Here is a 12,670-nt window from a genome sequence, read left to right on the forward strand (position 1 = left end):
AATAACTATTAGGGAACACCTTTTAACACTTGTCACACTTTACTTTACTTTACTTTACTTTACGTTACTTTCCTTTACTTTACTGTACTTTACTTTATCATTTTCGCCACTGATCGGCCTGTTAGCCACTCGGGCGGTCGATCACGTCGCTGCCATACACTGTTGACAAGTACTGGCATGTAGTGGCTCCAGATTGTTTTTGTACCTGCTCCAGTGTTGGTCAAGTCTGGTCTTCAATTAGCTCACACTCGGTGCCGTCATTGTTCCAGAGTTCACAATTCTGGGCTTGTGGCTTTCCCTTGTGAAGCGGGCGACCGCCAGCTCCAGGTATGAACACTCGACTGAGTAATTCCCACTGAGATGTTTATAAACTTCATATAAGCCATCCCTTTCCCACCTATAGTATAAGCTAGGCAATTGTAGGTGTTCTAATCACCCGTACTTGATATATCACTAAATGTCAATCCATGCCGAGTTATAATTACCTTAAATGCTACACCTCTCTGAAAGTTCCACTGGTTTTAAATTAGGCGCGAGATAGGTAAACATTAGTTTGGAAATAGAGTAGTGGATAGGAGAAACAAATTACCAAACTCCATCCTTAACTCGAACGCGCTGGATAGCTTCAAATATAGGTTGGATTAATATATGAGAGATAAGGGTTGGATGTAAACGGGACTGCCCAGTTTCCTCTATTAATTTGTTCTTATGTTCTTATAGTTAAACCGTTTTTTTTAAGGTTTAAGGTTTTGATTTAAGATGCATTAGAAGGGGTTTAATTAAGTTTTATTTGCTAAACTTAAACATAGAGGAAGGTGTTCCTTTATATATTCTCAAAGTCTTCAATTGTACTAAACCAAATTTCATAGTACACATCATTAAACACTCAGTATTCCTCTAGGAGTCTAGGTTTTCAAATTCCTACAGTCGAGGTACAGATCAAGGCATAGTTCTACATTGGCACAAGACTCCCTTATAGGCCCCCAACACGCCCACAGGACCCCAGTAAGACCCCTGGAATGCCAACAGGACCCAACTAGGACCCCACAGAACCCTCCAGCGCAACCACAGGATCCCCGCAGGACACCTCTTTGATGATTTCCTCCTCCCGAAAAGCCAATTAATCAGGCCACAATCGCCTGAATATCGACTTGTCTGGCGACGCCTGATGCCTAGGGGTTCAAGACTCTCTCTCAGACACGTCCTCACTCACACATATAACCCTGGGTTATTACCAAGCCAAACTTAGCCAAACCGATCCTAACCTAACGCTAACCCAACTTAACGGTAACCTAACTTAACATAAACTTAAGCTAACCTAACATCCCCAGATAACATTAGGGTAATTGATTTTCAGGTGATTATTTATATAATTAGCGAATCGGCGGGTACGACTTCTTCTTGGAGTTGTTGTTATCGGAGTGCAGTCATTGTGTATGTATACCTGAGGTACATTCGCAACAGAAAGTATTTGCAAAGTGAGGTTCGATGGATGTCAAAATGAACACTGCGGTAGGGTTTGTCAAAATTCATCGTCCGTTGTGTTATATTGTCTAATAAAAAGAATTGCTGATACTTTTTTCAGCGCAATCTTTATGTTTATGCTTGTTTCATAATCTGTTAGACTATTAGGATACTGCGACTTAGTGTGTGTGTGTGTGTGTGTGTGTGTGTGTGTGTGTGTAAGTTTCAACTGTTTTCATTTCTTACGATCTAACAGTTTGGTTAATTTCCTGAAAGCTTTCCCGGAAACCTCTTGTGGTTAAGATCGGTCAACAGTCACACAGCCAGCGGTCACACAGCCAGCAGTCACACAGGCAGTGGTCACACAGACAGCGGTCACACAGACAGTGGTCACACAGGCAGTGGTCACACAGACAGTGGTCACACAGCCAGCGGTTACACAGGCAATGGTCACAAAAAACAGCTGTCGCACAGCCAGTCGCCACACAGACAGTGGTCACACACACGGCGGTCACACAGGACAGTTGGTGCCAACGGCCGTCTTGACAGATATTGCAAGTCAATATCAGTCCCATTCATTGCCAACTGAGACACTTCTATGGGAGAAGGGACCTTTATGCCACATTGGGTGTATTTATCTAGGGATGGAATGGCAACCCTGGCTGGCTTTCTCGAGAGGGCAGTTCAAAAGATGTCGAAGACTTTAAACTGGTAGGGAAGCATGTCGGCACGGGGATCTAGGAGACAACAGTGGGCATAGGAAGACAAAACGAAAAGTTACATAGAAATCGTGCTAAGAATGATGATAAAGCTAGATTAGGCACAGGGTTAAAACCTAAATGCGATACAGAGAGGATTCAGATAACAACTAACTTAAATATCTACTACGCAACCAATAAAATTCTGAGAAATTAAATGGACGAAATCAGAGAGTAGTAAAAAAATCGATAAAATAACATTCACGGAAACATGGATGAATGTAGACTTGCATGAGTTACCTGTCGATTGCCAAATTAAAGGTTACAAATTATTTCTTCCCGATAGGCAGATAAGGAAAGAAGGCGGCGTTACACTCTATTTTAGGAATAAGAACATAAGAACATAAGAATGGAGGAAACCGTAGCGGGCCAATTGGACCAAACTGGGCAGGTCCATTTACACCCAACTCCTATCGCTCATATGTCCAACTAATGTTTGAAGCTATCCAGCCTATTCGAGTTAATGATGATGTTTGGTAACTTGCTTCACTCGTCCACTGCTCTATTTCCAAATCAATGTTTACCTATCTCGGGCTTAATTCAAAATTTGTCTAAGTTAAAACCATTGTTACGAGTTCGTTCCTGGTTGCATAGTTTGAGTACCTTTGTAATGTCACCTTTGCTTAGCCCTGACTCGAGGGAGTGCAACTTAAGATGCTTTGATTTGTCTCTTTATTCAAGGTACCTAATGCCCGGGATTAGCCTTGTCATTCTCTTCTGAATTCTTTCTAGGGATTCTATATCCATTCTGTAGTACGGTGACCAGAATTAAACTGAGCAATCAAAGCGAGGTCTCACAAGCGCAAGATATAGTTTTCGGATGACCTCGCTAGTCTTGTAACTAACACTCCTTTGTATGAACCCAAGTACTTTGTTAACCTTGCTTTGAACAAATACACATTGTTTACTTGGTTTAAGATTCCTACTTATCATTACTCCTAAATCTTTTTCACATTCGGATTTCTCTATAACATCGTTCTTCATCTCGTATCTGGTTTCTCTGTTTACATCTCCCAGAATAAATACTTTACATTTGTCCACATTGAAAATGATCTGCCATTTTTCAGACCATTCGAAATTTTTTTTAGGTCTTCCTGTACTTTTGCGGAGTCTTCGTCAGATTTAATTACTCGCCCTATTTTAGTGTCATCAGCAAATTTACTTATGTTGCTGTCTACGGCGATATTTATGTCGTTTATATACATATATATATATATATATATATATATATATATATATATATATATATATATATATATATATATATATATATATATATATATATATATATATATAATAAATAATAATGGTACAAGTACTGACCCTCGGGGTACTCCACGAGTGACGTCACCCCAATCAGATTTACTGCCATTAATGCTCACTCGCTGTTTCCTGTCCTGTAACCACGCTCTAATCCATTTTAGAATATCACCTCCAATGCCACGAGCGTCCACTTTTCTTATTAGTCTTTCGTGGGGAACTCTGTCGAAGGCTTTGCTAAAGTCAAGATATACCACATCACAGTCGTGCCCGTCGTCCACTGATTCTAAAACAGCTGAAAAGAATGTTAATAGATTAGTTAGACATGAACGCTCGCTTGTGAAGCCATGTTGGGAATCATTGATCAATTTGTACTTCTCCAGGTGATTTCGAATAGAGTTTGAAATTATTGCTTCTGGTAATTTGCCTAAAATTAATGTTAAACTGAATGGACAGTAGGTAGAGGATATTGATCTATCTCCCTTCTCGAAAATAGCCATTACATTCACTATCCTCCAGGAATCTGGTACTACACCCGTTTTTAGGAACATGTTAAACAAACTTCCTAAGGGCACATTAAGCTCTTGATTGCATTTGCTCTGGCAAATATCTCATTGGGACCTGGTGACTTATTAGGTTTTAGCCTGTCTATTTGCTTACTAACATCGTTAGTAGTCACTATCTCTATAGTTAGTCGGTGCCTCGGGTTTCAGGTTCAAATTTTCGGTGGTGAAAACTGTTGAAAAATATCTATTCAGATTACTGCTCATTTCTCCGTCGTTATCAATTAGCTCGCCGGTATCTGACTGTATTGGTCGAATCTTTTCTCGTGTTTTAGTTTGATAATTTGAAAGAATCCCTTGGGGTTTGACTTCGCCTCCCTGGCTGCCTTCAGTTCATTATTCCTCTTTGTTTTTCTTATCTCGTTCTTAACCCTACTGGCCAATACCTTATAATAATCTCGGAGGTAAACTTCACCACGATTTATTCTCCTACTTATAGCCTTCCTTTGTCCAATAATATTCTTTAAATAATTATTTATCCATTTGGGGTCATTGTTCTTTGATCTGAGTTTTCTGAATGGTATGTTCTGCCATATGCATTAAGTAACTCATTATTTAATTTGTTGTGGAACTCGTCAACCTCAGATCTCGTGATCTGGTCATCCTCAACCGTCATATTTTGTGAGGATATCGTTGTCAGGTCTCCAAGTAAAGTAAGGTCGCCCTCTGTGGGTTCATTGTGTGGGATCGCCTCACGTGAGGTAATGTAATTCACCCCCAAACGTGATACCCCTTCTCTCAGCTGCCTTTTCAACCAATCAAAGTTTGCCTTTTTGAAATCTGGGACTTAAATGGAATTTTCTTTGCGACTGACATTAAATGTTTATTTGAATCGTACTTCTTAGTGATCATTTTTTGCAAGTACGTTCCCTACCTCGACATTAAGAATGAGGTTTTCTCTGTTTGAAAGAACTAAGCCTAGTATATTATTACCCCAGGTGGGTTCACCTATATGTTGACTTAGGAAAGAGTCCTGAACTGTTTCAAGAAAATCCTCTGATTCTGAGTTACCCGTAAGGTCGATCCAATCTATTTGGCTAAAGTTAAAGTCGCCTACTATACAGACATTGCTATGTCTGGATGCCCTGCTCTTTTCATTTCAAATAAGTACCTCATTAACTCTATCAAGATTAGGAGGTCTATATATTACTCCTGTGATTAATTTTTCCCGACCATCGATTAATTCTATCCAAATTGTTTCTGTATTCAATTCATTGTTTATTTCCTTATTTATTTCACACTTCAGATTATCCCTGACATAGATTGCTACTGCGCCTCCTTTCCCAATCTGCCTACCTGTATAGTATAATTTGTAACCTGAAATTTGGTATTCGGCAGGTAACTCACGTAAGTCTAAGTTTATCCATGTTTCGGTGAATGCTATTATATCGATTTTTTTCGGTACATACGAACGCCCTGATTTCATCCATTTTGTTTCTCACACTTTTACTCTTTGCGTAGTAGACATTTAAGTTTGTCGTTATCCGAGTCCTCTCTTTGTTGCGTTTTAGTTTTAACTCCCTGCCAAATTTAGTTTTGTCAGAATTCCTAGCACTATTTCTCTGTAACCTTTCACCTTGTTTACCCGCTCCCACTGTAGTCTCCTCGATTCCCGCACTCATATTTTCCCCTGGCAGTTTAAAGACATCCACAACTTTTGAACTGTTCTCTCGAGAGAACAAGCCAGGGTTGGCACCCCATCCCTAGACAGATGAACCCCATCCCTAGCATAAAGGTCCATTTTGCCATAAAAGTTGTCTCAGTTGTCTACTAATGGGACTGATATTGACTTGCAATATCTGTCAAGACGGCCGTTGACACCAACTGCCCTTGACAACCATTAATTGCCAACTCTTCTTCTAGGCAGGACACCACATATAATAGGGATTCTTCCCTTCAACCTAATACGTTCTACAGCTGTCCTGAATTTATCAATGAGCTCCTCACTCCTACACAGGCCAGTATCATTGCCTCCTGCACTGAGACAGATAATGGGTTTGCTCCCATTACCTGACAAGATATTGTCCATCTTGTCAACTTTAATCCACCCCCAGCTCCTGGCAAACACACCCTTATCCTATTTTTGTTTTTACCACAAAAAGCTCTGTCCAGGTACCGTACCTGGGAATTGTCAACAATTAAGGTTTTTGTACCTTCCTTGTCAGCCCTGTCCCTGACTACACTGAGGCCCAGTTCGTCTATCAAAGGACTAAAAGAGTTTTTACACTTAGCTGTTGTCGTTTCCTTGGTGTCTTTTCTCACCAACAGTTTGGTCGTTCCTCTCCTCACAATCTTCTATTCGCCTGTGTTTTCATCAGACATGGGTTTTCCTTGTCCTGTGTCTTCTTCCTTTACCATCGCTATCACTTCCTTTAATTTCAATGAGAAAAAAAGACTGAACTGAATTCAGTAATAATTTTGGAAGAATTAACCGATGGTAGGGAAAAATTAATCATAGGAGTAATATATATAGACCTCCGAATCTTGATAGGGTTGTAGGGCAACTTATTTGGGATGAAATACACAGATTGTACCGACCTTACGGGTAACAAAGAATCAGAGGATTTTCTTGAAACAGTTCAGGATTTTTCTTATGTCAACATATAGCTGAACCCACCAAGGTGAGTAATGTACTAGATTTAGTTCTGTCAAATAGAGAAAACCTCACTAATAATGTCGATGTGGGGAATTAAATAGCTAACAGCGATCACAAAGAAGTGAGATTCAAAGTAGAACTTAATGTCACACAAAAGGAAAATTCCATAAAGTCCCAGATTTCAGAAGGGCAAACTTTGATACGTTGAAGAGGCAGCTGAGATAATGAATATTACATTTGAGGGTGAACTACATGACCACATGAGAGTGTATAAAATATTACCAAACTAACTCGTAAACAGGGGCTGCAAAATTTATGCGTCACCACAATAATATGTTTGAGTTACTCAAACGCACATGTATTATTTTTTTTAAATCAAATATATTGCTTTTACTTAGACCAGAGATAACCAAGAATTTTCTGTCACACGTAATTCATTTTAATCTGTAGCCTTATAAAAAAGCCTACTGTATTACCATAAAAAATATTGATTAAAAACAATGTGCTTACCTGCCATATCACGTGACAAGATTTTCTTAATGTTATGTTTGACATTGTGATTCTGAGACGAGCTTCTTGATGTTGAGGTTGTAACTTTGTGGTTGCCAGTCGCAAAACAGAGCGCAAATTTTCGTCCTTTAGCCTATTAAGAATCTTCGACTTGTTAAGATTCAACAGATTAAATGTTTGCTCACATATGTATGTGGAGCCAAATAAGCATGCATAAATGGCAGCCTTTTTTCTCAAATATGAATACTGATCTTGAGACAAGCACCTATAAAAATTGAGCAAGTTCCCTTCCATAAACTTAGCACGAAGACTATCACTATTCTGGAGATCAATCAGTTCTAACTGGGCCTCTAGTTCCACACCTTCAGGTGATAGAGAGAAAGGATTGCCCTATTTTAGTACCGTCAGCAAATTTACTTATGTTGCTGTCTACGCCTATATCTATGCCATTTATGTATATATTAAATTGTAATGGTCCAAGTACTGAGCCTTGGGAACTCCACTAGTGAAGTTACCCCAATCGGATTTAGTGCCAATAATCCTGACTCTATGTTTACTGTCCTGTAACCATGCCCTAATCCAGTTTAGAACCCTTTAATTTACGCATTAGTCTTTTATGGGGACCCTGTCAAAGGCTTTGCTTAAGTCGAGGGAAACCACATCATATTCGTATCCGTCATCGACTCATTCGAAAACAGTTGATAAGAATGATTATAAATTTCTCAGACATTAATGCCCACTTGTGAAGCAATGCTGGGAGTTATTGATCAGTTTGTTGCTCGAGGTGAATTCGAATTAAGTTTGAAAATATTGCTTCTCGTAATTTGCCTACAATTGATGTTAAACTATTTGGATGGTGGTTTGAAGATAAAAATCAATCTCTTTTTTGAAAATGATGATCACATTCGCTATTCTTCAGGATTCTGATACTACACCGGTTTTTAATGATAATGTCAAACATGTTTGCTAAAGGCATACTAAGTTATTCCTTACATTCATTTCATACTCTGGCAAATATCTTGTCAGGACCTGGCGACTTATTAGGTCTTATTTTATCTATTTGTTTACTAACATCGTTACTAGTCATTACTTTCTCGCTCAACTTATTTTCTCCATTATATATGTAGATAGTCAGTGCCTCGAGTATTATTTTTTAATTTTCTGTTGTGAAAACTGATAAAAAATATCTGTTCAGATTACACTAGTTGACAAAGCTTCACTTTATTAATTTTGTGGTGCTGATATCAAATATGGCAATAAAAAATGTCAATTACGTAACATCTTCATGATAAATGTGTATATGTATTGTAGGAATATATGATACATACTTGTGTTGGTAGGGATATGCTAAATGTACGGTTTGCAATACTGAACAGGAGAATGGAGAGAATACAACGCCGAGGCTGTGTTAATTCACAAATTTCACCTAATTGAGTATGCAAATGTACCTTCGTCAATAAGGCCTGTTCCTCACGGAGAAGGCCTCCCTATACCTACACAACCAGAGGATTCCCTCTGTGTGAGCACTGATGTAGATGGACTGATGTCAGAGTTGGGAGAAAAACATGACCCAAAGGAATGGCGGCTTTTCATAGATTCCTCCAAGTTTAGTTTGAAAGCAATATTGTTGCATAATGGGAACCAGAAGCCATCAGTTCCATTAGCGCATTCTGTAGGTTTGAAGGAAACGTATGATTGTATGGAGAAAATATTGACCGCTATTAAATACAAGGAATATAGATGGCAGATCTGCGGCAATTTGAAGGTTGTAGCCCTTCTACTCGGCCTTCAAGGAGGGTTCACGAAATATTGCTGTTTTCTGTGTTAACAGGACAGCAGAGCAACAGAAAAACACTACAACACAAAGGACTGGCCAAAGAGAGAAGAGTTTGTTCCAGGAAAAAGCAACGTTAAATATACTCCCTTGGCAGACCCAAACGATGTTTCTGCCTCCTTTGCACATCAAGCTGGGACTAATGAAGAATTTTGTGAAGACTATGGGCAATCAAGGTGATGGGTTCGTGTACTTGAGGGGAAAATTCCCTCAGTTCAGTGATGCTAAAGTCAAAGAGGGTATCTTTGTTCGCCCACAGATTAGAAAGTTACTTAGTGATGACAACTTTGAAAACAAACTGAATGAAAATGAGCTAGCTGCATGGAAATCGTTCACATCTGTAGTCAAGGGGTTTCTTGGAAACAGGAAGGAAGAAAACTATTGCCAACTTGTAGAGCAACTCTTAAAAAAACTACAAAAACTTGGGATGCAGGCTGTCCCTGAAAGTCCACCTCCGACACTCACACTTGGACTGTTTTCCTGAGAATCTGGGGGTGGTTAGTGATGAACAGGGAGAGAAACTTCATCAGGACATTAGACGTATGGGGGAAAGGTACCAGGGTAGATGGGATCCTGCTATGATGGAGGACTATTGCTGCTTTTTTTACCATTAGTGGACAATACAACACATAAAATGATGAAATAAAATAACAAATTATGACGTGGAATAAAGTAACAGGAATAACAGGAAAAATAGTATTTTTCAGTTTTTGTATTTGTAAGATTTAATTTTGTGTATAAGAAATAAATTGTACTTATCAGAGAATTTTTATTTTCAGATATAAAATCATCACCTCAAAATTACCATATGGAAGCTGTTCTGAACCATGTTACTGATTTTTTTTAATTTGTTGCCCATTGTTATTGTTCATTTCTCTGTCCTCATCATTTAGTTCGCAGATGTCTGACTGTATTGGTACAATCTTGTCTCGAGTCTTAGTTTGATACATTTGGAATAATTCCTTCGTGTTTGACTTCGCCCCCCTGCTACCTTCAATTCGGTATTCGTCTTTGCTTTTCATATCTCTGTCTTAAACCAATGCATTATTATAATCTCGGAGGCAAACGTCACCACGATTTATTCTTCTATCTGTGGCCTTCCTTTATCCAATATTATTCCTTAAATAATTATTTATCCATTTGGGGTCATTGTTATTTGATCTGAGTTTTCTGTATGGTACAGCCTCGTTCAAGATTCTTCGAGCACTGATGGAGACAGCTAGCAACTCAAGGATGTTTGTTTACTATATAGTACGTAGTAAATAATATGAATGAATGTAAAAGGTTATCGGTGATTGGCTACTTAATACCCAGTTGCTTAATTAATGGTTGGGCTTTGTTGTTTCGTATTATATTATACTACGTACTCTAGTAAACAAACGGCCTTGAGTTGCCAGCTGTCTCCAGCAGTGTTCGAAGAATCTTAAACGAGACAGTACATTCTGCCATTGTGCATTAGGTAACTCATCATTTAAATCGTTATGGAACTGGTGGTCTGGTCACACCCAGCGATCATATTTGTGAGGCCATCGTTGTCAGGTCACCAGGTAAAATGAGGTCACCTTCTGTGGGTGCATTGTGTGAGGTCTCATTAACTACCACCTCCCGTGAGGTAATATAACTCACCCCCAAACGTGATACCCCTTCTCTCAACTGCCTTTTAACCTATCAAAGTTTACCTTTCTGAAATCTGGGACTTTAATGAAATTTTCCTTGTGACTGACATAAGTTCTATTTTGAATCTCACTTCTTTGTGGCCGCTGTTAGCTAGTTAGTTCCCTGCATAGATATTACTAAATATGAGGTTTTCTCTTTTTGACTGAACTTTCTATTATACAGTAGTATTACCCCGGGTGGGTTCGGCTATATGTTTACTTAGAAAACAGTCGTGAACTGTTGCAAGAAAATCCTCTGATTCTGATTTACCCGTAAGGTCGGTCCAATCTATTTTACTTAAGTTAAAGTCGCTTACTATACAGACTTTGTTATGTCTGGATGTCCTGATTATTTCATCCCAGATAAGTTGCTCATTAACTCTATAGACATTAGGAGTCTATATATTACTGCTATGTTTAATTTTCTCTACCATCGGTTAATTTTATCCATATTGTTTCTGTAATCAGCTCAGTTTATATTTCCTTATTGATTTCACACTTCAAAATAACCCTGACTTAGAATGCTTCTCCGCGTTCTTTCCTAATCTGCCTAACGGCATGGAACAATTTGTAACCTTTAATCTGGCATTCGACAGGTAACTCACGTGAGTCTACATTTATCCATGTTTCGGTGAATGCTATTATATCGATTTTTTTGGTACATACTAACGCCCTGATTTCACCCATCTAATTTCTAATGATTCTACTGTTTGCGTAACAGACATTTAGTTTGTCGTTGTCTGAGCCCTCTGTCGCGTTTAGGTTTAACTCTCCGCTTAATTTAGCTTTATCATCCTTCCTAGCATGATTTCTCTGTAACCTTTCGTTTTGTTTACCCATACCCATTGCAGTCTCATCGACCTCCTTGCTCACATGTTCCCCCAGCAGTTTAAAGACTTCAACATCTTATGAACTGCTCTCGCGAGAGAGCCAGCCAGGGTTGCCACTCCATCCCTAGATAAATGTACCCTATCCCTAGCATAAAGTTCCCTTTTGTCGTAGAAGTTGTCCCAGTTGTCAGTGAATGGGACTGATATTGACTTGTAATATCTGTCAAGACAGACGTTAATACCAACTGCCTTTGACAACCGTTCATGCTAACTCTCCTTCTAGGCAGGACACCACACATAATAGGGATCCTTCCCTTTCTCCTAATCCGGTCAATAGCTCCCTGGAAGTTATGAAGGAGTTCTTCACTCTTACACCTGCCAATACCATTGTCTCTGGCACTGATTGAGATAATGAGTTTGCTTCCATTACCAGACATGATATTGTCCACCCTGTCAACTAAATCCCCCACTCCAGCTCCTGGTAAACACACTCTCATCTTATTTCTGTTTTATCACAGAACGCTCGATCTAGGTACCATACCTATGATTTGGTTTGTGTTACTTGTTCAACACCCTGTAACTAATGTGTGTGTGACCTATGAGACACCCTGTATATCATCATGACCTATGAGACACCCTGTACCTGTTTATGCGACCTATGAGACATCCTGTGTGTGAGTTATGAGACACTGTACATACGTCAGTGACCTATGAAATAGTACATGTGTGCAAGACCTATGAGACACCCTGTACATGTGTATGCGACCTATAAAACACCCTGTACATTTGTGTGTGAGTTATGAGATACTGTATATACGTCAGTGACCTATGAGACACCCTCTACAGTAACATTGCTTCTTATTGTATTAGATATACTGCACCTTCCTAACCTAACCTAATATAACTTTAATATAACTTAGCGTCAAAGTATGTCAGGTTAAGTTGACTTTCGTGTAAATTAGGTTATGTTAGTGTTAGAGTAGGTTGAGATTAGGTTACTGTTAGGCTAGGTTAATTTAGGTTAGCTCTAGTGTTTAGTTAGGTTATCTCTACTATAAGTTAGGATAATTTAGGGTACTTAGTATTCAGTTGAAAATTTTGGGGTGAATCTTCAAAATGATCAAGTCTTACCAAACTCTTACTGCGAGAAAAATTCTTTATCTTAATATTTTACACAAGTTTTCAAAAATTCAACGAAAG

Source organism: Homarus americanus, unplaced genomic scaffold (assembly GCF_018991925.1).
Source record: "Homarus americanus isolate GMGI-L3 unplaced genomic scaffold, GMGI_Hamer_2.0 scaffold32583, whole genome shotgun sequence".
Lineage (NCBI taxonomy): Eukaryota > Metazoa > Arthropoda > Malacostraca > Decapoda > Nephropidae > Homarus > Homarus americanus.